Source organism: Myotis nattereri, assembly GCF_964212035.1.
Source record: "Myotis nattereri genome assembly, chromosome: 19".
In the NCBI taxonomy this organism is placed as follows: domain Eukaryota; kingdom Metazoa; phylum Chordata; class Mammalia; order Chiroptera; family Vespertilionidae; genus Myotis; species Myotis nattereri.
The window spans coordinates 7,712,854-7,734,164 of NC_138095.1; positions in this window are offsets into that span (position 1 = coordinate 7,712,854).

Sequence of the window (21,311 nt, forward strand, 5' to 3'; positions counted from 1 at the left end):
TTTTTTCTCTATCTTTCTGCACACACACACACACACATGCACACACACACACACACTCTCTCTCTCTCTCACACACACACACACTCCTAACCCCTCTAAATCCAAACAAAAAATCCTTTTCAAACAGGGCAGAAAATTGAGTCGAAGTTAGCAGCTGGTATTTCAAATGTACGATGATTGCAGAAACCTCCCCAAATTTCTGGGGAAGTAATGAAAGAACCCTGTAAAGAAATAGAACTTTAAAAACCAGAAAAGAAATAGAACTAGTTATTTGACTAGTTTCAACTAAAAATGTCTTCTAATCTTGCCTCAAAATTTCAACATTTTAGACCAGGGACCAATGATAAAAAGAGTTGGAGATGTTTAACTAGGATCTACCAACATGGAATCTGCCAATGCCATATTCTATCTCCTAAAGTGAATGAGTTGGTCCTAGCAAACTTTAGGCAAAGAGCAAACTTTTCAAATAATATTTTTACATCTTCAAACATTACCTCCCCCACCCCCCAATCCTGCTTTTGTGTCATCAGAGTCAGGTCTCCGGGTTTCAAATAAAAAGCACATTCATTCAGTAAAATAATGAACAACAAAGCTGGATGTTTCATTGATGAAATGTTTTCCAGGGACTTTGACTTTATTATAAATGAGGTTTTCTTTGTCTCAGGAACTAAAAATACTAGAAAGGAAGGAAATCAATGAAGGGGCTGAAAATACTAGGAACTGTTAACCAAACCTCCCCTTGTAGAAAGGTGGGAGCGTGTGGGGGCTCCCGAAAGCCAGAGCAAAGCACACAGAGGGAAGGAACTGTCAGAGTCCCAGAGATGTGCGGGTGGAGAAGGCTATGCCTCCCACCAGAAGCAAGGCCCCTCAGTGGCGATTGCTTCCATGCATGGCGGGTCGCAGCGTGTGTATGTGTGTACATGCAATTTGTACTGTATCTGCTTGTCTAAACTTGTGTAGACAGTCATTAAGGAAAACTTCCATATGGTGTAGTTGGAAAGAAAACATCTGACTTTTGTGTGTGATCAGACACTCTTCCTGGTGAATATTACAAATAAAAATATGCCATAGGTTCTTTGCAAGAAAGGCGTTCCTGTCCCGCCTGCCACTTTTGCCAATTTGCTGTCTAATTTGAAAACAGAAGGAATATAGGCAAAGTCGGCTCGAAAGCGGCACCCGTAGGCATGAGAGTTTCTGTGCTCTCTCGTAGGATAGGCAAACTTGCGTAGAAAGGAGGACGCCAGTGTTTTCTCCGGATTTTAGCAGTCTACAAAAAATGGAATCGCCAGGGAAAAAGAAATGAGCCCATATGAGTTTAAGTAGAAATGCTTATTTTCACGTGAAACATAGCCACCTAATTGCAAAAATAGACATTTGTTAGCTGTATTCTTGCTCCTTTGGAAACGGGCTCATTCATTTCAGTTTTATTATTTTCCCCCCTTTGTTGTGTTAAGTTCTGTAAACTCACTGAGGATCACAAATCCCTTTGCACATTGTGATATGCTGATTGAGGGGTCCTGAGTATGAGTGTGCAAAACCAAAATTACAAAGAATTGATTATTATTATTCACCAACACAGCACTTTCACCACCACAACAATAAAAGCGACTATAAGCAGTCAGGGTCTGTCAGATTTCTGATTTCTGATTTTGCCTTTAAATACCTAAAAATCATTGACAGAAAAGGCGGATTTATTTCTAAGTGCCTCTTCACAATAGTAGGATATTAATACAGCAAAAACAATCTGTTCCCATCCCATGAATCGACCGTGAAATTTTTCCCCTCAGTTTTGAATCAGGAACATTTCCTAGTGTGGACTGAGAAGCAGGCAGCTGCCTTATCAAAATGGCCAGCAGATGGCACTCCACCCCTGGCTACTACTCCTGAGCCTGATTTTGGTGCCATTCTTGGTCTTCCAAGCAAAAGGAAGATAAACAATCCAATCAAAAAATGGGCAAAGGACCTAAATAGACACCTTTCAAAAGAGGACATTCAGAAAACCAAGAGACATATGAAAACATGCTCAAAGTCACTAATATCCGAGAGATGCAAGTCAAAACAACAATGAGGTACCATCTCACACCTGTCAGACTGGCTATCATCAACAAATCAACAAACGACAAGTGCTGGAGAGGATGTGGAGAAAAAGGAACCCTCGTGCACTGCTGGTGGGAATGCAGACTGGTGCAGCCACTATGGAAGACAGTATGGAGTTTCCTCAAAAAACTACAAATGGAACTCCCATTTGACCCTGTGGTCCCACTTCTAGGAATGTATCCCAAGAAACCAGAAACACCAATCAGAAAGGATATATGCACCCCTATGTTCATAGCAGCACAATTCACCATAGGTAAGATCTGGAAGCAGCCTAAGTGCCCATCAGTAGATGAATGGATTAGAAAACTGTGGTACATCTACACGATGGAATACTATGCTGCTCTAAAAAGGAAGGAACTCTTACCATTTGCAACGGCATGGATGGAACTGGAGAGCATTATGCTAAGTGAAATAAGCCAGTCAATGAAGGAAAAATACCACATGATCTCACTCATTCATGGATAATAGAGACCATTATAAACTTTTGAACAATAATAGATACAGAGGCAGAGCTGCCTCAAACAGATTGTCAAACTGCAGCGGGAAGGCCGGGGAGGGTTGGGGGGCAGGAGGCAGGGGGATAAGAGATCAACCAAAGGACTTGTATGCATGCATATAAGCATAACCAATGGACATAAGACCCTGGGGGATAGGGGAGGCTAGGGGACTGTCAAGGGCGGGGGGAAAAAAAGGACACATATGTAATACCCTTTGTAATACTTTAAGCAATAATAATAATAAAAAAGAGTGTGGATAGGCACTTGGGGTGGAGAAGGATAATCAAGCCAACGAGCTGTATTTGCAGGTCGTGGGGCTGGCTGGCTCTTGAGAAGCTTGCTAGAGCTAAACCAGACCCGGATGTCTGTGTGTGGGTGTGTTTTGGCCTGCCACCACTGAGCAGAAAACAAGACGGCGACTTTGTAAGATTATCTAAATCCTTTCAGGCATTTGGGGAAAAAATGGTGTGTTTTTTTTTTTTTTTTTTTTGGTTAGTGGTATAATTATAACACCTTCACACGCCCTGTGGTAATGAAAGGCATTTTGGTTTTCCTCAAACCTTTGAACCAAAGTTTCTCTTGAGCATAAATTGTAATGACGGGAATTCCCATGGAGGATCAGGGAGAGGAGAGAGATGAACGTATGTGTGTGCATTTGTGTGTATGTGCGTGACATTGTTAGGAATGGGGGAAGGTGATCGACGATGAATGTAATAGCTTCAATGATGGGGTACTGCATGAAGGGAAAAGTGAGGTATATCATGAATATATGTCTAAAGATCTGAATGAAAGCTGGGGACTCTTGAACCATCAGTGCATTTTTCTTGACCAGTTCCCAGTGTGAGAGATAAGGAAGCACATAACCATTTAGATGCCACAAAGTGCTATCATTTTGGGACAACTGATGGGTTCTATAGACTCACTGCTGCAAGGCATTTGAAATTGGAAAGTCCTCCAAAACCAGGGGTACTTGGCCATCACACTCTGGGAGGGAGAGGAAGAAAAGGAAGTTTTCATTTGTGTGGAGGCTTCAAGGTTTTCATAACATAGCTTCCAAATGTAGTCAAAACCTCAAGAAACTGGAAGTCGGCCAATCAGAGCCATAGAGGCGAGCAACCAGGAAACGGTGGCTATCAGGAATGTATTAAACGACAGAAATAACACAACTCCTTCATGACACATCCTGGAGGCAACGTAACCCAGTCCTTTGTCTCCTTTGCATTTTCCGAGGCTCTACATTTATGGAAGGCAGAGAAGTCTATTTTTGTGTGTTCCACAAACTATTTTAGGATGACAAAATCTGAGTTGGAAAAGATAGTGGGCCTAATGCAAGCCCTCATCTAGAAGGCTATTCGTTCCAAAGCAGGAATGGTAATTGATGGCGATAGGCACTTTGTTAAAGCAAGGGCCACACTTGGTGCTTTGCATGTAACATTGCATTCGGTCGTCACGACGATTCATGGGAGAGGTCCATTATGATCCCACTTTACAGACAGGAAACTAAGTCTCAGAGAGGTTAGGTCACTTGCCCCAGATCACACAGCCTGAAAGATGCAAAGGTCGAGTTCAAACCCCTGGCAGAGTGAGCACCATCCTGGGCTAAGCATGATTTTCAAGCCTACATCTTGAGGCAAGAAAGTGTTCTCTGTTAATGAGGAGAACCCACCAAACCAGAAGTGCACTTGCGTTTTCTTAGAGTGGCCCGGGAAAGAGGCTTGAGACAATGAGACGGACGTGTCAACTTACCGTCCCCCAGAGAGATGCCATGTGGGCGGAGGCTGAGAGAAGCCAGCAGTTCCTGTTCAGCAATGAACTTGGCATCACAATGCTCATCTGGCAGGAGAAAAAAACAACAACACCCAAAGACTTTTTACCTGCTCAGGTGCCACGTGGGACAGAGCAAACACAGGGTAAGATGGCATTTTGGGGGGGCTCTGAGATTTGGAGGGAAAAGACTCTTGCAGGGTTTGAGGTTCTTGCCACCCCTGTCCCACTGTATCTTTATGACTCAGCCCTGGCGCTCAGGCAGTGGCTGGAGTCAAGGCAGAGGGAGCCCTCCTGCTCAAGAATCCCTATCTTCACGTGTTCTCTGCCGTCTCACCTGGCCTCTCTGTGACCTTGAAGGCTGGCTCCAAGTGGCTTAGGCTGCAGGGCAAAGTTCGCTTGCTTGGGGAACTATGGGCAGAACTGTTTGGCTGGAATGACCTTGTATGTACAAGGCGAGGTTGGTGTTGGGGCCATGGCAGGCAGGTGAAGTCTCCTGTGCACCCTGGAGCTGGGGGTAAGGGTTGGAGTGTGACTGTCCTCATGGTCAGTTTCATCCGTCTGCAACTCCATCTCAATGAGGACAGCGGAAGTACTTTCTACCTGAATGTGCGTTCCCCTGCAGGCCCGGCCCCATGTGTGTATTTATCCTATTCATTCACAACTGTCCCAGAGGGCCTGTTACAGGCCAGGCTCTGAGACCCACTCAGCCTAAGGGATCCAGGCCCGTGAGGGTGCTGAGGAGATAAATGGATGTTTATAACAGGGCTGTCAGTGCTGGAGGGGGTCGCTGGGATCTTGCTGGGGAGGGCATTTAATTCAGTTCTTTAGGTGGGGAATGGAGGGAAGGAGCAGGGGAGGCTACCTGGAGGAGGTGGTATCTGACCTGAGACTGAGTAGAATTAACCAGGTGAAGAAGGTGGAACCCAGAAGTTGTTCCAGGGAGTGGGAAGAGCACGTCCAAAGGGGCCAGTGGCACTGGTGAGGAGAGGAAGAAGATGCTGGAGACAGCAGGTAAGTCCTTTGGCTGGGCCCTGGACGAGTGGAGGGCCGAGAGTAGGCACAACTGAGGTCTGTGGACTGCGCTAAGGCATTCGTTTGTTATCCAGATGACAGCAGGGAGAGCAATGGAAGCGTTTAGGACAAGGGACTGACCCAACCAATTCCAGCCATACCTCAGTGGACTTGGAGAATCACATTTTCTTAAGGACTGTGGCTGCCATCTCTGCTTCATAGCTGCAGCTGCCCCTGGTTCTGGGATGCAGGGACTAGAGAGAGAAGAAGGTTTGTGTCTCTATTTAAGCTGAATTTAATGGTCAAACCAAAGCATAAAACAAGGACGGGCCAGAACGCGCATCCCAGTAGCCACCAAAGCCAGGAAGAAGCACAGCAATCCCAATGAAACAGTAGCATGTAGATTGTTCCTGGTCCTGTTTTCAGGAGGGGAAGGTAGATCTCCATAAGAAGTGATTTTGGCAGTTCACAGCTTGCAGCCCGTGTTGGCAAGAGAAACATTTAAAAAGACACAGGCTTAAAAAAGACATACATTTCTTTCCCCAAAAAGGACTTCACACCACAAGCATCTCTTGCAAAAGGAAAACATCTTGCGTGTTGTGACCGATTTCCCGTCCGCCCGGCTGTCCTTCTCCAGTGGAAGTAATTGGGGGAGAAAGGTCTGTGGAGCATATGCTTTGATGTTTGGGGGAGGGGGCACCTTTTCAACAAATGTCCGCGGCAGACACAGTGATTGAGAAAGGCACATCCGTTTTGGAAAATGCCTGCTAATTAAATGAATGTTTTCAACTGGAAAGCATGTCTGAGCTGTTAAGATACATCCTGATGAAGTTGGAAGGAATGCTTTAGATGTTGGCTTGAAATGGGTGTTTCATGTACCTGGGCCTCCTCAGATCTCAGACAGCACATCTCATTCATTCATTCATTCATTCATTCATTTGCTCATTCAGCACTGGAGTGTTGAGCCCCTCTGTGCCAGGCACTGTGGGAGGTGCTGGGTATTCAGTAATGAACAAGGCTCCTTATTGGAACTTGTATTCTATAAACAAAGACAGAACTTTATTAAGAACCATTTTTGTCAAGCATTCTTATCAGTGAACTTAAATAAAGAAGGGATAAAGCTGGGTCTCCAGAGACTGACAGACATGGGTCCCACCCCAGACTCCCCTACTTATTAGACCTGTGACCTTGAACAGTTGCTTTGCCTTTTCCAGACTCAGTCCCCCCATCTATAAAATGGTCATAACAATACCTTATAGGGTGAAAGTGACTATAAATGAGATAATGCATGGAAGGCACTTTGGTTAGTATTTGATCCACAGTAAGAGTTTTCATGGGAGTTAAGTTTATTATCAAGACCAAGGACATCAGAGTACTTTAAAAGTAAATTCAACCCAGCCGGCATGGCTCAGTGGTTGAATGTTGACCTTATGAACCAGGAGGTCATGGTTCAGTTTCCTGTAAGGGTACATGCCCGGGTTCCAGGCTCGATCCTCACTGTGGGGCATGTGGGAGGCAGCCGATGAATGACTTTCTCTCATCATTGATGTTTCTATCTCTCTATCCCTCTCCTTTCCTCTCTGAAATCAATAAAAATATATTTTTTAAAAAAGTAAATTCATGCTTCTGAAATAAAAAGTGGAGGTCTGTCCTTTTAACCTACCGGCCTATCCTATATAAAATAAGGCTAATATGCAAATAGACCAAATGGCAGAACAACTGAACAACCGGTTGCTATGATGTGCATTGACCACCAGGGGGCGCGCACAGAACATGGTGGGAGTGGGCAGCAGGCGGCAGAGCATGGAACATGGCAGGCATCGGTCATGGTAGGATGGTGGAGCAGGTGGGCAGGGTGTCAGACCAAGGTGGGGCACCGGTCGCTGTCATCAGGCGAGCCTCTGGTGGTTACTGAAAATTCTTTGCTCCTGCATGCCACGGTTCTGCCCGGTGCTCGCACCCTCTGCTGACGCCAGCCCCGCTCGCACCTGTAGCTAGTGCCGGAGCTGCTGTTTGCTCCCACTGCCGGTGCCCAGCGCTGGTCCTGATCCCTCAGTGCTGTCAGCAGGTGTGAGTGGGGCTGGCGCCATTAGCGTGTGGGAGCAATGGCGGTGGGAGCAAGGCTGCCGGCAGACAGGGAACCAAGGGCCTCGGTGGAAGGGGCCAGGCGGGGGTGCAGAGGATGGGCCGAGACCGGCCCCTGTGCCCAGCGCAACCTCACAGCCCACAGTTCCTTTCAAGGTACACAAATTCGTGCACTGGGCCCCTAGTTATTAATAACAGTTGCAAGTGTCTGCCAACCCCACATAGTTCAGAATGAAGAAGGAATCCATTGACACAGGGTAGAGATATTGTCACATACAGCTGGGTCTAGAACTTTAAAGCAGATCACCAGCCTCTGTTTCTTCTGCACAGGGTAGATCTAAGGCAGCCTCTCCTTCCAGGCCTAGCGATGGCCCCAAGGCTCCTCCAGAGGTACCTCCTTTGCACATGGTTCTAGGGAAGGCCCAGGATTGATTCTGATTGGCTGGCTTGGGTCATGTGCCTAACCTGAAAAGCTTAGGGGATGCTGTTCTCCTATTGGCCAGGCCTGAGTCACATGTTCACTGGAGCAGCAGAAGAGACATGGAGTCAACTCCTTGCAACTCACACAGACTGAAAGAAGAGGGGAAATTAGGAATCCCAGGTCAAGACCAACGGGTGATGTTCACACACTACCCAGAGGCTGTTACTTCTGTTAACCTTGGGTTACACTTTGGATTGCACACTTCCAGACGTCTTTTTCTTTGTGTGTTTATCTTTCCGTTTTACTATCTATTGTGTGTGTATGTCAACACGTTATAATTATGTGTGTGTGTGTGTGTATATATACACACACATATATATCCATGTGTTATATATATGTACACCCCCCCCCCCACATATATTCCATAGATGGGAAACTTGCTACATTCACTTCATCAAATATATAGTATCTAACAAATAAACCTCAGTACATATAAATTGTGTTCTTTTAATTAAGAGCTTTAAAATCGAAAAGATACTAGAACTCATTTAGCCAAGATGCTTCCATTTCATAGATGAGAAGACTGAGGTCCCTAGTCAGGAGGGTCTTGCTCAAGGTCATACAATAAGCAACTCTCCTCTGACCCTTGAACCATGTGGTCTTCTCCCTCTTGAAGCTCATTTCCAGTGAGCTCAGTGTGCTGCGGGCAGCTGGAGTCCATGGGGGAGTTGTGTACATGAAGCATCGAATGCACAAGATGAGAAAAGCTGAGTTTTTCCAGAAGAGGCTCTTTTTTTGGAGAGGGGGAGATCTGTGTCCTGCCTTAGCTGACTTTTATTGTTCACTAAGGACTGGATCTGCCTGTTATTCTAGGAATGGTAAATATTGAACAAGAGACTCTTTGAGGAGCGTGGAACTAAATGATAATTACTGGTAAGCTCACATTAAGGGAAAAGGAAATATTCTTTCTCTCTCCAAATAAATATGTTCCCAAACTGATTGAATTGTGGGGGATGAATAATCATGAACATGAAAATCTGAAGAGTCAAGAGTTTCCTTAACTAGAAGTTTGCTGCCCTAAATTTTATTAGCAGAAGGGCTTGTTATTCCATTCATCCTTTGTGGCTAGTTAAAGGAAAATGAATGGAAATGAAAAATTCACTTTCTCAGATTTAGAGAGATGAAGACAGGCAGAAAGAGAGCTCAAGCAGAAGACAGAGAGAAACAGAAAAAAAGGAGGGAGAGGCAAAGACTGGAAGAACACAAAGATAAATGGAGTGGAAAAGAGAGGCATAAAGAGAGAGAAAGATAGACTTCCTCCCCCAACACTAAATACAGAGGGCGCCCACAATGAGAAGAGGCATCCCGTCCCAACTTCCCGAAGGGTTCCTCTCCTCTGAAACTGGACTTTCTGTTATCACCAGGAGGATGAAACGTAAGTCCCGGGGGAGGTCGTGGACCGCATCCTCTAGCACTGTGCTTTCCATTCATCCTCTCGTCCTCTGTGACCTTCGGGTCAAAATGACATGTGCTGAAGTGTAAATAACGTGCACACTGCATGTTGAAGACTTAGGCAGAAACGGATGTGAGATATTGCATGAATAATTTTCACATCGATTACATGTTGAAATGAGAGTGTTTGGAGTATGATTGGGTTAGATAAAAATGTTAATCCAAGTTAATGTTACCTGTCCCCCCCCCCCCCCCATGTGCTAGACCCTCACCCTCTCTAGGCCTAGGGACGGCAGCAGGATATTCAGGCATAAAACACTGAAAAAGATGGCAACAACCTCAATTTACCCTCTGTCACCTTGCCAGGCGTCCCCATCTGTGTCTGGCATCTTGGCAGTGCCATCTCCATTAGCCCTTAAGTGGCAGCAGGTACAAAGCCCCTTCAAGGCCACCTTGGGCTCCGACTCCGGGCTGGGTGGCCTTTTCCGGGAAGCGCTGAGTTGCCTCTTGGCACAGCCACTCCGCAGGTGATTCTTTGCAGCTCTGAGTTCCTAAGCGTGTCTTTAGAAAGCAGGAAATGTTTCAAGTGAGTTGGGAACGGTGAGTGTTTTTACCGGAATAAATATGTTGCTCTTTGCCTGCCTTGGATGAGATCGGACTGCACTCTTCTCTCTGAATTGAGTTGGGGGGAAAACAGTTCATTTAAAGTATGAAAATACTCCTCTTCGATTTTGCACCAGCCCTTCTCTTCCTCTGAGTAACAACGTCTGTGTTTGCCTGAAAGCCTGGCTCTTCCTCCTGTGCCCACTTGCTTTCCTTGGTTTGCTTTCCAGAACAATCTCGCTTCCCTTTGTCCTCCACTCTGCACATCAGTTTGCTTTACTACTACTAATAATGGTCTGTGACATAGGGATGTGCTTCCGTGTCACTTAACGCACCTGACAAGTAGGAATCTTGATGAGGTGGGAGATAAGCTTCATGTCTGGTCAACATTTAATGAGTCCTGCTATGTGCGGGATGCTGTGTGCAGAGCTTTCTGTCATTATCTCATTGAAGACTTCCTACAGGGTCGTTAGTAGGCACTGGACCCATTGTACAGATGAAGAAACGGAGGCTTGGGCAATGAAGTGACCCGCTGAGAGCTCGCAGTTGGCTAATGATGGACCACAGGGTTGGATCTAGTCTTTTGACTCCAAAGTGTCTGCTTCTAACACTTCCTGCCTTCCTTCTGTGTTCATACCAGGATGGCAAATGAGAAAACCGAGGCACAAAGAGATTAAGGGGCTGCAGCCATTGTAATCTTTCAGGTTCAAGTGTTAGTAAACACACCTGAAACTGGATTTCACACAGAAGGGAAGTTAATGGAATTGAAAGTTTAGCAGTAAGGCTTCAGGCAAGTCTTGATCTAGGAGCTCAGTGTTTCAAAGATCCCGATTTTTTTTAAAAAAGGAGATATTGATATATAACATTGTGTTAGTTTTTTAACTTAAATCAGTTTTTTTAAAAGAATTTCCAACACTGACAACTCGCGCAAAAAGCACCAAGCCCAGGACACAGAACTGCAGTGAGCAGCGTTCTTAGGTGTAGCTAACAAATGTGAGAGCTCCCCCCTTCTTTGAGATACCCCACACTCACTGGTGAACTCTGCTCCGAGGTCGCCTGCCAGGCACTCCACAAGCTCAGGCCCGTGTTACCACACTTCCAGGCCAGTGGCGGAAGAGAACACCCCCCAGGCAGCCTTCACAGCAGTTGACGAGAGGGTAGAGGAGATACAAGTATCGTTCCACTTAACGCATTCAACCTGCGTGGGCCATCTACCTTCGTGGGTTATCTACCTGCCTGGGTTATCTAGGAACAAAACCCACCCACGGTCTTCCCACACACGTGGATGTTCTTTGAATGCAAGAGACATTTGCATGCTATTTGCTCTCATTGCTCTCTTCAAAGACTTGCTGGGGACTCTTGTGGGCACAAGTCTTTGGTTTCATTCTCTGAGGCTGACTCCGAGCCTCCGCCTCAGCATGCACTCCCGTCTCTGCTTCCTCACGTGGACTCCTCTTGCCTGGAGCCGAGGCCCGCTCCATCTCCGCCCTGGTGACTTGGTGCTCACCCTCACTGCATGCGTTCCTTGGCTTGTTGCCTGGCACCTCCGACATCATTTCAGTGCACCCCCCCTTGGAAAGCTCTTCTAATTTACACAGACACACACTCACTCACACTCATCACACGGACACACAGACACCCACATTCACTCATAGCCTCCTCCTTATTCACACACATGCGCTCACACTCAGCACACATGCACATATCCCAAACACATTGACTTACACACCACACTCATTTGCACACACACTCACATACAAACACCCCCTACACTTTCGTTGACACACTCACTCAAACATGCATTTGTACGAGCACACACATACAAAGATACCACACACACACACACACACACGTTCGTGCTCACATACAAGCCGGCAGATTCTCTATCGCAGACACGCACTGGAGCCCTGTCGGCCGCCATTCACCAAACAACTCCGCGGTGATGTCAGAGAGGAAAAGTTCAAATGAAAATCAGATTCGGTAATTATAGGACTTTCTACACGCACATTTTTTTCCGGGCTGGACTTGAAAATGAAAGAGGCCCAGGAGATGAGAGCCTTTCCTAGGGTTGGGAAGTAAGTAAGCAAAACCACATTTAAAGGAGTGAGAAAAACTCCCTAAACTGCTCTTAAAAACCGCTTGATGGAGGAGAAGGGGCTGGTGGCACCACTTCACTGTCGAGTGTTCTGTCTGACTTTTGCGTCTCTGTGTAGTGACGTTTCTGTGGGTTTTTCAAGGCCAAAGCCAAAGACTTTCCCTCTCGAGGCCCCATTTTGATCTTGAGCAGGACTTTGAATAGCGTCAGATCCATTCACTCTGGCCAGCGTGCACTGAGTGATATGTGCTGGCCTCGGCGAGGCCTGGTGGGTATGAAATCAGTAAGAGGTGTCCGGGATGGTGGGGGAAGACTGGCTCAGGCACTGCCAGATGCAGGGCTCAGGCAGACAGCACATCACCACACTGAAGGTGTGCTGTGGTCAGACGGCATCTCTCGGACCAGGACAAGAGAGGAAGTTGGAAGGCCAGTTTCAGGGGAGGCCGCTGCAGTAGTCCAAGTGGACAAGCATGGTGGCTTGAACTAAGCAGCTGTGAGGTGGGCAAGAAGTGAATGGCTGAGAAACAGATGAAATAATGTGCCAACACTTGGTGATGGAGGATGTGGGAGGTAAGGAAGAGAGGTATCAAGAATAATTTCTGCCTAGTTGGCGTGGCTCAGTGGTTGACCAGGAGGTCACAGTTCGATTCCCGGTCAGGGCACATGTTTGGGTTGTGGGCTTGATCCCCAGTAGGGGGTGTGCAGGAGGCAGCTAATCAATGATTCTCTCTCATCAGTGTTTTTCTTTTTCCTCTCTCTACCTCTCCCTTCCTCTCAGAAAGCAATAAAAACATTTTTTAAAGGGGGATAATTTATAAGTGTCTGGCTTTTACATCTAGATGACTGAGATAGGTTATTTCTCTTCCCTCAACCAAAAAGATGGCTATAAAGTTTCTGACTCAGCATGATGATAGAAAGGATATGAGTGACTATGGGTGTCCATGTGTCTGTGCGTCCATGTGAAGAGTGTGAGTGAATGTGTATTATTGAGGTATGATAGAAAAATAAGATTATAATATATTTTAAATATACAGTGCAATGATTAGACATACATATATGTTGTGAAAGAATTCCCACTATCATGTTAATTAACATATCCATCACCTCACCCATGTATACCCCTCCTTATATTAGTGAAAACCCTTAAGTTCTACTCTCAGCAAATTTTAACTGTACGTTATTTACCCATTGTAGTCAACATGTTACACATTAGATCCTCAGACCTTATTCATCTTATAACTTTACCCTTTTACCTGCCTCTCCCAATTCCCCTATCCAACCAGTCCTTGGAAAACACCATTCTAGTCTCTGTTTCTGAGTTCAACCTAGATTCCCCATGTAAGTGAGGTCATGCAGTATTAAGTTGTCTGTGTCTGGCTTATTTCACTTAGCGCAATGTCTCCAGGTTCATCCATGTTGTTGCAGATGACAGGATTTCCTCCTTTGTAAAGGCTGAGAAATGTTCCGTTGTCAACATACTAGTATATCCCACGTTTTCTGTCCCCATTCATTCCTTGGTGGACATGGAGGCTGTTTCCATGCCGTGGCTGTTGCGAATAATGCTGCAGTGAGCATGGGGGTGCAGATACCTCTCCGGCACAGAGGTTTCATTTCCTTTAGATGTATACCTAGTAGTGGGATTGCTGGATCATATGGTAGTTCTATTTTTAATTTTTTGAGGAACCTTCATACGGTTTTCCATAGTGGCTGCACCCGTTTACATTCCCACCAACAGTGCACAAGCCTTCCCTTTTCGCCACGTCCTCAGCAGCATTTATCTCTTATGTTTTTGATGATCCACCCCAGCAAGTGTGAGCTGATAGCTCACGGGGTTTGTATTTGCATGTCCCTGATAATAGTGATGTTGCTCACCTTTCCATGTATCTGTTAGCCATTTATGTGGCTTCTTTGGAAACATGTATTTGGTTCCTTTGCCCGTTTTTTCCCTTTGCTCGTTTTTAATTGGTTTATTTATTTTTATTAAGTTGTAAGCGTTCCTTGTACATTTTGAATGTTAACCCCTTATCAGATGTGTGGTTTGCAAATCTCCCAGTCCATATGCTGCCTTTTCCTTTTTTTGGTGGTTTCTGTGTCTCTATGTCTCCATCAGACTGGATAGCGTGTGGTTAAACGCTGCTGCAGGAGCAGTTTGCTTTACTTTCTCAGGTCACCCACACAAGAACCATGAGAGTCAGGGATTGTCGTTATGGTTACATAGAGAGTGAGCTAAGAGGGTGTGAGTGGTAGTAGAAACTGTAACATTGAGAGGCATTATTGCAGCCCCATTAGCAATGCAGATCTACCCCAAGCTACCTACCTGGGTTCGAGTCTCAGCACAACTCTTTACTGCCTAGGTGATCTTGGGCAAGTGATTCAACTTTCCTGTACCTCCATTTCCTCATCGTTAAAGTGGGGGAGAAGTGTGCCTATGTCAGAGAGTTGTCTTGAAGCTTCCATGAGACGGTATGTGCCAAGTGTTTAAAGCCATGTGTGCTTGTGGTAAGCACTCAGGACGGATCAGCTCTCCTTACTGTACTGCATAGGTCGCGTGCTGTGGCCACATGGAGGTCATCAGTGGTGCTCCAGATGTCCTGCTCTGGTTTGGGAAGGGTCACGCTCCCCTGCAGCTTGGAGTTAGGGCTGGTTATGGCCACGTGATTTACTTTGGCCACTAAATATAAATAGAAGTGATGTGTCCTTTCTGGGTAGAAGTTTTCAGAGCCAGTGTGCAATTTACCATATCTGTCTTTCTTCCATGGTGGCCATCAAGGTTCTGCCAGCCCAGTAACAGAGCAAGGTCATGGGGAGCAGAGCCCCCAGCTGACCTGCAATAGGACTGTTGTGCAGATGGAAAAAGAGCTTTGCTGTTTTAATGCAAACAACTGGGGGTTGGTTGTTACTGCACCGAAATCCGTCCTGTATGGACTGACACAGTGATGGGCCTGCAAACTGAGCCCTCGACATCTTCATCCTGTAAATAAATATTTCAGAGGCCCATACCTCCAGCACATTTTACAGCAACCCCCTTGTACAGATCCAAATAAAGACAACAGCAACAACAAAAATGCTTCTTTAGCTTTTGGAGAGAGATACTACTCAGCTCGGAAATACCATGAAATGGATTTGTATTGAAAAAAAGTGGGCTCGATGGAAAGTATACAGCCTTTATATATAATGAAAATGGAAGTGGGCATCACTGCACATGTGAAAAGAAAAATCTATGAAAACCACAGAGCATTTTAAGAGGTCAAAGGTAAAAGCAAATGGGCTTATTATGTATCAGTTAAATAAACAAGGGCATCTTGAACCAGAATGGGAGGGGGTTTCTGGTCTCCATCCAACTTTTCAGGTGTGTAGTTAAAATAGGACATTAGGTTCCTGTAGAGGCTTTCTTTTTGTCAGCATCCTAAACAGAACACACATGAGCAGAGAACTGGACTTAGAAACTGGGAGTTTTAGGTGTCTCAGAAAACCGGAATAAAGCCCAGGCTTCCAAGAGGGTGTGTGGATCTTGGGAATCTCAGGGTTTAACAGCCATCATGATCTGTGAGGGTTCCCCCTCCCCCCCAATTTCAGAAATGTATGTCATGCTTCAGATATGTTTATTACAGACCCTGGAGACGATGTTTTTTTGGTGGGCACGTCCAATCCTCTTTCTTGACAGTACGTATTTTGGAGTGTGTGGTTAACATAGAAATTAACGTCCAGGTTCTTGTGACCTGGTTGTTGATGTCATCTGAGAGAGAAGTGGGATAGAGGTCTCAGTACACTGGGCACTGGTGTAGGCTTGTCTGTGGTTTTCATAATGTTGTGTCAGTGGGAGCCCCTCTGTGCAGAGCCATGGCCTCAGTGACAAGAATGGTAAATGGCAATCGAGAGACCTCAGTTTATATGAACTCCCTGAGCCTCAGTTTACTCACCTGATAAATGGACACATTGACACATCTTAGGGTTGTTGTGAGGATAAACTGAGATAAAAATATAAAATCAGGCTCATCCCAGTACGTGGCATATGCTCAATAAATCTGAGTGATGATGGTGATAAAATGTCATGGGATGTCAACCTGTGATAAGATCAGGTCAGACCTGGGCTTTTAGTGACATAATTTTTCTCAGTGGAACACCATATCCAGTACAGTCAATAAACCTGAGGGGGGTTCGTGAAGGATTAAAGAAAACAGACAAGAGAATATAGCTGGGGCCAGGTGGGACACTGTTCTCGGATGGAGAGACAGTGACACAACCTGCAAGCCGAGTCTTTATTTTATAGTCAGATCCCACGAGGCAAAGCAAGGGCGTGGTCAAGATGTTTACACGTTTTTTCAAGTTTTGAATCTACTTAATTATATGCACCTGAGAACTCTATCAAGCTTTATTTTGGCAGCACTTGCGGCACCTCCTGCAGCCTACATCACTCAGCCACCTGGGACCACAGGTTGGGACCATAAGGTCAAGCTTACAACCATAGCCTTTGGCTATAATTGTGCCGGGAGGGCTTTGCCTTCCAAGCTGGGACTTGCACAGGCTTTGCCACGAGAGGACCGTGCCCTCTCATTAGTCCGAGGCTTGAACTTGTCCAAACGCTGTAGCCGCTCTCCACACATATCCAAGCATACCATTGCGATAACCTAATGACCATTGAGATGCCTGGGTCATGGACGTGATGTCTGGGATTTGGAGAGGATGTGGAGAAAAAGGAACACTTGTGCACTGCTGGTGGGAATGCAGACTGGTGCAGCCACTATGGAAGACAGTATGGAGTTTCCTCAAAAAACTACAAATGGAACTCCCATTTGACCCTGTGATCCCACTTCTAGGAATATATTCCAAGAAACCAGAAACACCAATCAGAAAGGATATATGCACCCCTATGTTAATAGCAGCACAATTCACCATAGCTAAGATCTGGAAACAGACTAAGTGCCCATCTGTAGATGAATGGATTAGAAAACTGTGGTACATCTACACGATGGAATACTATGCTGCTATAAAAAAGAAGGAACTCTTACCATTTGCAATGGCATGGATGGAACTGGAGAGCATTATGCTAAGTGAAATAAGCCAGTCAGTGAAGGAAAAATACCACATGATCTCACTCCTTTATGGATAATAAAGACCATTATAAACTTATGAACAAAAATAGATACAGAGGCAGAGCTGCCTCGAACAGACTGTCAAACTATAGCAGGAAGGCCGGGGAAGGGTGGGGGGGGGCAGGGAGGGGGTAAGAGATCAACCGAAGGACTTGTATGCATGCATATAAGCATGGCCGGTGGACGCAGGGCACTGGAGGGTAGGGGAGACCAGGGGATTGTCAAGGGCAGGGGGGAAAAAAAGGAGACATATGTAATACTCTTTGTAATACTTTAAGCAATAAAAAAAAAAAAAAAAGAATTCTCTTGTCTCTGCCTGACCAAACTCCATTCACCACTCAGGATTTAATACAGTTCCTCGAGTTTCTACAAGTTCCCACAGTATTATGAAATCACAAATATATTTTTGAGTTGATTTGAAATCCTGATGAATCAGGCTTTTCCTGATGACCCAAACTCTGTTGACCCCTCCTTGTCCTTGAGTAGTCACATCCACTGTATTTTTTAGCCTATGATTAATAAAGGTTTTCCTATCCTGTCTACAACTAGATTCTTAAGGGTAGGAGCCACATCATTTTCTAGAGTAGGCAGATCTGAGTTCAAATTCTGACTTTGCCACTTCCTAGCATAATGAACTTAACCTCATTGAGTGTCAGGTTCCTTATATGCCAAATGAAAAAGATAAAATCAACCTCCTTTTGGTTGGTTGGTTGCAGCTATTTAATGAATATAAAGCCCTTAGCTCAGTTTCTGATGAATAATAATGGGAAAATGTAATTAGCGAGTCTCTACATTCTGTGTAGAGCATAGTGAGGGGCAAACAGCTTTGGAATAAAAGTCCCAATTTCAAAACCAGGTTTGGCCATTGATTAGCTTGGAGAAGTCAGTTTGGAGTCTTATCTTGCTCATCTGTGAAATGGGCTTTTAGTCCATTCCCACTTTGGTTTATGGTTTAAATGCAATCATGTAGGTGTAAACAAAGGTGACATTCAGAATATTTAGCAATCAGTATTGCATGGGATGGACCTGTTGGAACAGATGTTGGACAGATGCTGGCTATAACAAGTAGGGTGGCTACTCTGAATGTCCGTCTTTGGTGAAGACATTCAGGAAAGGATGAAGTGTTGCCCAGATGCAAAAGGTTCCTATTGTCATTAATCCATGGGTGAAATGATGATGAAAATAGTTTACACAAGTAATAGATATAACATTGTGGGCACCCCCAAAAGGCTAGCTCAATCAGAACTCTCGATTTAAAGCGATAGAATTGCAACTCAGCAGGATTAAGTGGAAAGAAATTTATAGGTTTAAGTTACTGAAAAGTAACAGTGAATCCAAGGACTCAACTGATATATTTAAGACTTGATTTTATTCTCTTCACTCTCCCGTCCGGCTTTCCTCAGTATGGGCTCCATTCTCAAGCAGGTTTTCCTTTCATAATAACAAGATAAGACAGCAGCAAAATTTCCAGGTTTTTATCATATTCTCCCAGTAGAGGCAACAAAAGACCTGAAATCACTCACTTCTTTGATTGGCTGTCAGCTGTCACATATTCATTTCGGAACCAATCACTGTATTGGGGTGCATGGCTCTGATTGGCAGGGTCTGCTTCACATATGCAGAAGAGGGACTAGGTGTGGACTGGGAGAGGTACCTCCCCATTAAAGGGGAAAGTAGAAACCAACCAGGCTAAAATATCAGCTGTCCATTACCAAACGCTAGAGAAATGTAAGACGGACCTGCCCTTATCCAGCCTTGGTCACTCCTCATTCATCATGAATTCATAGCTCTCAGATTGAAACAAAGGGTGTTGTGTCTGAGTTTTTTTCTCAAAAACCCAGCCAGTCTGTGAACTCTGCTTCCACTCATTAATTCACGGGGACGAGAACGTGAGTCTGTCCTCTCACTTCGTGCTTGCCGGTGGAGGATTCCTGGAGGAGGTGGTTCAGGGGCGGGTGTTGCTGTGATGCGTGGTGGCTGATGTCACTTGGGTTGGCATGCTCTCTAAGACTACATTTGCGAAGTTTGGGAATCATCAAGGAAAGGAAAAATCACAACGTGATCATCCAGGCATTTCTTTTTTCTCCTTATTTTTTCTCAAAGCCCTGGTACTTGGAGGGAAATTTAATCCTTATGTTTCTGTTTAATTTGTAGGATACTTAGGTCATCAAAATAGAGCCCATAAAGAGCCATTTGATGTCCAGGAAGAATTATGAGCTTGTATATAAGCCTCTTAAAATATGTCTGTGAGTGAATATGTGTACGTGCATTCGCACTTGAGACTTATTCCAAAGCTCCACATTCTACTGGGTTTGAACTCATCAGAAAGTGAAGTTCAAACCTCAGTGTTACATAGAAACATCTACTAAGAGACGTTTACGTTTTAAGCCAAAAGTGACTCTGTAGGCCCTCAGGTCTCTTAGACTAGGTGAAAAAACAGAACTGGGAAGATTAGATGATTCATCAAAAGTCATTGTGGGGTGTTTTAGAATTGACATTTACTTTTTAAAAACATTTATTTCTTGATTGATGTTAGAGAGGAGGGAGGGAGGGAGGAGGGAGAGAAGGAAGGAAGGAGGGTGGAAGGGAGAGAGAAACATTGATTTGTTGTTCCACTTATTTATGCATTCATTGGTTGATTCTTGTATGTGCCCTGACCGAGGATCAAACCCACAACCTTGGCATATTGGGACAATGCTCTAACTAACTATGAATTCCTTGGGTCCAGAAACAAGGAAGCGAGGAGTTATCATATTGAGAAGGATTTTTGACCCATTCCTGGAGGAGGAGGTAGCATTTGTTTACACAGTCGGGGCAGGGAACTCAGGTGTGCAGAATTCACTCAGATGACCCACCTATGGCTTCCTGGTACTCTTTGCCCATTATAAGTGAGAATGAGCATAATAGCAATACTGGCTTGAAAAGTACCTCAGATGTATGTGGAGTAAATGAATGAATGAATGAATGAATGATTCATTGACTTTGAATTGACCAGGGCTTGAATTGACTTTTACTTAAATATAATATGCGTCTCAAAGATTACTCTTTCTTGTACCTGGTTAGTTGAAGTGCTAAAGGGTCACTCTAGAGTTTGTAATACTAGTTGTCCTGGTTATGAATGTCATCGTTACCATACCATATTGGCTTACTACTTATGGGGAGATTAGTTTGTATAGTTTGTGATAAGCACTTGAACTCGTCTAATGCTTACAGCGGCCCTGTGAGGTGTATTGAATTCTCCCTCCAGTTTCAGAAGTGGAGCCCATGGGTGAGGAGGGGCAGCCTTTGGCCCACACTCACGGTGCTGGCAAGCAGCGGGTGAGGACGAAACAAACGTTGGTCTCTCCAGGGTTGGCATTCCTAATCACTGTGCTGCTCCTACAAACAGGCTGAGGGTCTGCAAACTCACAGTACTTTAGGTACCCTGTTTTAAAAGCAAACTGAGAAGGAGAAAAATTACTGAGTGCTTCCCTGCTCCATGAAGATAAACACATCAAAGTGACCCCATCGCACCCTGTGAGTGTAGCCGTAACAGCTGCCCAGGCCATCTGGTCTGACCAGAGGGACCTAGCAACACTCCCATTTTCTTAGTTGGGGAAACTGAGTTTCAGGCCCCTTGAGGAGCCCTGGTGCTGCTGGGCCATCACTCAGGCCTGCGGCGTCTCTGTCAGGTTTTATTGAGCAGGGCTGCCTGCCGCCATATGCATTTAAATAATGAACAAGGATCAATACCTGTCTCTGCTCTTCTCGTCCACGTTCCCTTGATGGTGGGCCTAGAAACAGAGGCCAGATTCTTCCTCACCCTCAGCCTGGGCGGGGAGCTCATTCCAGCCTTGCAGCTCAGTGTCCTCGTCAAGAAACTTGGGAGATGTGGAAGGTGATAGGGAAGGTCGGAGGGAATTCACTGGCATCTAAATCCTGAATGCCACTGAGCCAATGGGGCCGAGTTTCCATAAACAGATAACCATCCGTCCACAAAGGGTTCGTCAGTAGGCAACATCAACCCGCTGTGTGGCAGTGCCCAGTGGTTACAGTGCACTCTGCGTCCAGGCAGACCCGGGTCAGATTTCTTTTTCTGCCATTTCATAGCTGTGGGCATTTGTGCAAGTACTTTTGCTTACCTCCCTCCCTCCCTTCTTCCCTTTTTTCTTTGCAAATTTATTTAGGTATAACACAGAAAAATTTAAATG